The 5,707-nt window shown below is 29.3% G+C and overlaps 1 long non-coding RNA gene across 1 annotated transcript; it reads left to right on the plus strand.

The window, feature by feature from the left end:
• Positions 1-338: 338 nt before the first annotated feature.
• LOC149534742 (uncharacterized) lies at positions 339-1,602 on the plus strand. Its single transcript, XR_016356896.1, has 2 exons — positions 339-1,000; positions 1,406-1,602. It is a non-coding gene; the product is annotated as an uncharacterized LOC149534742 (long non-coding RNA).
• The last annotated feature ends 4,105 nt before the right edge of the window (positions 1,603-5,707 follow it).

The raw sequence follows: 5,707 nt of genomic DNA on the forward strand, positions 1-5,707 counted from the left end.
AGCAATAGAAATCAACATTCATGTGCCATCGACGCTTCAAATTGCTGCTAAAAATGTTGAGCAACTACTACTAGCCAAAATGAGCTTAGCAACTGCATGGAGACCTACCCTAACTCTCCTACTTCATATATCATCCCAACATAACTATGCTTAAATGCAAATCACATTATATTTGATAATAAACGTAATTCATCCAAAATAAACATTACATATAATATAAGAAATAAGTAAAATCGTTCCAAATTGATGGTTCTTATTGAAAATATATGTATTCCTTTTAGTTAAAACAATTTCATTATATCAAATCAAAATCTGTACAAAGAAATCCCTAATTTAGGAAATGCATTTTTCTACAACAATTCCTATTTGGGACGGAATTTGTAATTTCGAATGGACAAAATGCCTAAACGGGCGGGACCGGAATTATGGGAGGGATATTTTAAAGGCTGCTACATTCCGTAAATAAAAGAATTATAGGAGGGATAATTTAAAGGTTGGTATATGCCGTCAATAAAATTCTAATAGTTGGTTGGATTTAGGGTTTTGAAAAAAAAGTTCTGTAGGAAGCGTTAAGAGTTAGGGTTTGAACAAACCGATGCTAGGGTTACAGAGCAATATAACTAGGGCCTTCCATAAATAAACGATGTTAGGGGTTTAGAACAGTCTTCAAGCACAGATTGAAGAGAGTTTCTTTTTGTCTTTCATTTCGTGGCTGTTCTCGTGCCTCACTTTTCGAGTCCCTAACGCATCCATTTGAATCTTTGAGGGCTTTGTTCAGGAGGCCTACACTAAGTTTTGGGCACGGGCTATCGCTTTACAGAAATCGCTGATTTATAGGCTTCTGCATTGCTTCTTTGCCTCGGACATGTACCGAATATGATTAGTTTTTCACACTTTTGTGAACTGATGTTCAATCAAGGCAGCGGCACGTATTCATCGGACAACTTTTATAAGGACATCAGCTTCAGTCGATACTTCTGAGCTCGAGTTTCAGTGGATGGTAAAGTGTTTGAAGTAAATCATGTCTTGTTTTATTCCGAGTAAATTGTGCCTCTCCTTTCGAGTCTCAAACTTATTTTACAGATGTTTGATGACTTTGTTCTCGAGGCAAAAATTAAATATTTTGAGCAGGGGATTTGCTTGCAGAAATCTTTTATAGCTTTCTGTAATAATTCTTTGCTCTACATTGTTTATTTATAGAGTGTTTCTGTTTTTGTCTATAAAATTTTCCTGTCGAAGGCTACGTACAAATGAAGTGATGATGGCTGTCATGCTGTCACTTTGCGTCTGGCAGGATTCGAGTTGCGGTGTCCAACCTGTTTTATTCTGAAACAGTCAGTTTTCTACATTATCAAGTAGAATTTGTAGATTTGCCTTAACCTATATTTTTGGATTTGGCATACAGGGGAAGAGACCCAGTAGCCGCCGGAGTCCAATGAGGATAATCGAATTTGATTTCACTATTTTCCCTGGTGTCTGTTGCTGATCCTAAGTTGAACTTTCTTAGTTTTGTGCCGAAAGATTTTTTTTTTTTTTCAGTAGGTGTTATTTTTTGGGGAAGATTTAGATAATAAATTGGTGGATCCTTATATTCAAAGGTTATTACTCTAGTTTTTATTACTTCAGTTTTAACAAAAACGCAATGCGTCATGGTTCTTGCCTAACATATAATGGTTGTAGCGGTGTAGATGAGTGAAAATTTAAATTAACATTATGAATGCATTAATTTTTGCCTAAAAAATGCACTTGTGATTTGATAGGATTGCTCATATTTTGTTGTTAAATTCTCATTATATCTTTGGGCATTTAAGCCCAAGAATAAAAGGTTAAAGTCCCCAATATGGCACTAAGTACTTAATATCATACCAATATTTGAATTATAGAACTCAAGAAGTGATGAAGCATTTGGAGTATCACATTATATGTTTAAGCATACCATCCATACTACTAGAAAACCATAGTTGGAATAATTCCCCCAATTATGTATTATTCTCATCTTGATTATCAAATGGAACTCACACTATTTTTTATCATTAGCACTGGACAAACTATGATAGAGATATAGATAGAGATAAATAACAACATAAACATATATGTAGAGGAAAAAATGATAGATAATATAGAGGAAGAGGAAGAGATAAAATAGTAAGAATTTAATTTTTATATTAAACTTCACATTTCTAAAAGAAAAAATGAAATATATTGAAATATAAAAATATTTTATAAGTAAAACTAATTGTTTAATTTTATAAAATTAGATAACGTTTACTATTTAATGTTTTATATTTCCAAAATTTTTATTTTAATTATGAAATAATATCTATATAATTTAATATGTACATTTGTAAATAATAAATAGATGTAATACATATAAATTTGATGTTGATGAATAAATATGATGCAATAAATAAGAAATAAAATATAACTATTTAATTTTGTGGTTATTTCTTTAGTATATTTTTTGATCTAAAATATAGTTATTAATTTAATATTAAAATATGTTTTAAATGTATTTAAACTAAATGATATATTTAAAATAGTAAAAAAAAACATATATATATTTAAAATAAGAAATTAAAAATATTTAATAGATTGTGATAATTAATATTGATTAGACATGTGTGACATGGAAGATAAAATGATTGAAAAAATAAAACTTTCATTAATGCATTGCAAGATGAAGTTGTTAGAAAATATTTGGATTTTGTTTTCAAGAAAATTAATTTTCTTCCCCACAAAAAATAGTATGGACCAATAGAATGGATGAAAAATGTGATTTATAAAATAATGAAAAATTAGAAAAAAATATAAACATTTGAAATCTCATATAATCTTTTAAATACATAGTTTATAAAAATTTGATAATAATTTATATACCTTTTAGAATTGAATTATTTCTATTTTGTGGTTATTTCTTTAGTATGTTTTTTGATTTAAAATATAGTTATTAATTTAATATTAAAATATATATTTAAGTTTTAAGTGTATTTAAACTAAATGATAAATTGTTTAAATAAAAAATAGTAATAAAAAATAATATAATTTAAAAATTGTAACACTTATCAATTATACATATTACAAACATTATTATAAAATATAATTAAAAATAATATTATTTAATTTATTTTTATAAAAGTAAAATAATACTAATAATTTAATTACTTTTATTAAAAAAGTAAACTTTAAAAAAATTAGAAATTCAAATACAAAGATATAACCTATTGAAATTATATTAAAAAGAAATATTTATTATATATATATATAATTTGAACTCTCAAGTTTTAGGAACAAGTTATAGATTGTGATAATTAATATTGATTAGACATGTTGTGTGAGGTGGAAGATAAAATGATTGAATAAATAAAATCTTATCAACTTGTCACAAATCTAGAAAAGATAAATTTATAATTGATACATTCATTAATGCATTGCAAGATGAAGTTGTTAGAAAATATTTGGATTTTGTCATAAAGAAAACTAATTTTCTTCCCCACCAAAAATAGTATGGACCAATCGAATGGATGAAAAATGTGATTTATAAAATAATGAAAAATTAGAAAAAGATATAAACATTTGAAATTTCATATAATGTTTTAAATTTTTGAGTTTGATTGGTTAGTGTTAATGTCATATTTTGATTGACATGAATGCATAAGTATTCCTGCCTTAGCAGGAACTAATAACAAAAATTTGTAAAATTATTATAAACAACTAATTCTAATGCTAAAAGTTATATAATTGTTGTAAATTTTTAATAGAAGGTGCAAGCTTCCAATTGTGTCCAAGAAGTGGATTTTTTTTTTGAAGTCAATGGGTTTTTATTTTGTATTTTGGATTTGAGTTGATTTTAAGTTTTTCTACGAGTGGACCATTTTTGGATTAAATTGAATTATTGGAAATTGGAAAAAAAAGGCCAAAAGAGCTATTTGATATTAACATAAAAAACATCACTACATAGATAAACTAATATAGGGTTAGCGATTGAGTAATTGTGCTACATAGACCACCTCAATAGTTATGGTCAACTATGTTGTTTTTGCACATTAATCTATGATTATAATCAAACCATACTCTTTATATGCATATTGAAATTATGGTTCAAAATTTATTTGCATATTAACACTACATTTTATTTTAGAATAACTTTTTCCAAAATTTCTCTACATTTCAAGCTCTATAAAGTTTAATCCTCTTAATGATAACATAAACATCATTATCATTAATGATGAAATAATGATCATAACATCACAATATGCAAGCTTTTCCAACTTTCCTGCCCTACGCTTTCTTGGTTTAGAACCCTACCTTATCTTGGTTTGAATTTCTAAATTATATTGAGATTACATTTATTTTTTGTTTGACAAGTATTTGACTTTGGTAGGAAGGTTCTTTTTTCCCTTCCACCCCTAAATTGACATGGTGTAACGCCCCACCAAGGGATCCAAAAGAATTAACCTAAAGTTTCACTAAGTTTGCTAAACATTTTTTTTTCTTAAAGTAAGAAAGTACAACATACACATCAAACACATAGTAGTGGAAGCAATAACATGTAATCATCGACAAACATACATTGCAAGTTACATTTCTTAAAGATCCCAAAACGTTGAGTCACATTTAAATTTAATCAATTCTAAGTCTAACAACTATCACATACATATGAAAGAATATTCAAAAACTCCAATGTCCATAATATACATTTGTTCCGAATGCTTCTCGGCAAATTAATTCGGAATGCTCAATCATCCACTGTACAAGTCACAGGGTATGAAAGGCTTAAAAGAATATACATATGTAAAGATCAAGATACAATATCCTCAAATCCATGATACAAAGTACAGTAAAAATATATAAAACTATTCACCATACATGATACATCCATACATCCATAATGATAAAACATCTATCATAAAATCTAACCATCCATCATAATAATCCAAGAACATAGTGAAGGTAAATGCCAATCACGAAAACTTCAGCCACGGTGACCACGGAACGGATCTCAATGGTAAGAGTAAAAGCACTACCACCCGACCGCGTGGAACCTAAATGGTCCACTCCCACCGCGATGAGGAGATAGTCTCAAGTCCCAAATAGGATAACAAAACCTATAATCATAAATACTCTCTAAGTCCAGGAAATCCTATAAGTATGCTAACTCAAGGGTTCCTAAAAAGATCGACATCTAAATCCCAGAGGTACCACAAGACACGTAGGAAACCTAATATGCAAGCGGGAAAGTGTCATTGCAAAAGTCATGTAGAAGTTACCCGAGCAATCCCTTAGGAATCCCGGGTCCCTACTGATCCTGCGGCCACTAGTATCCTCTCGTACTGACGAGGCCTACTATGGAATGCAAGGTCGTAACCAAGCGTTCTCTCTACCCCATCCTAGTCTGTACTAGCACTCAAGGCATGGGAGAGAACATACAATTATCTTGTTAGGTTCATTTTCTCTCATTTAGTGTAAATGTTTTCACTTATTAAAAATGACTTACAATGGGTTTCTCAAGGTAGCCTCTTAGGGCTCCGACCCCCATTGCAAGCCACTTCTCGACTCTACACATAGATAACCTAACCTAGGCTCATGAAATCATAAATCAAAGAATCATAATAAAACCACCTCAGTCCTATACAAGCAACTGAAAAACATCATAAAAGATAATCCACAAAATTACATCAGTTCTTCATGAGCAACAGATAATATCAAA

The sequence above is a fragment of the Cupressus sempervirens genome, chromosome 10 (assembly GCF_028749045.1).
Source record: "Cupressus sempervirens isolate cs-2001-9-10 chromosome 10, ASM2874904v1, whole genome shotgun sequence".
NCBI classification, from domain to species: Eukaryota; Viridiplantae; Streptophyta; class Pinopsida; order Cupressales; family Cupressaceae; genus Cupressus; species Cupressus sempervirens.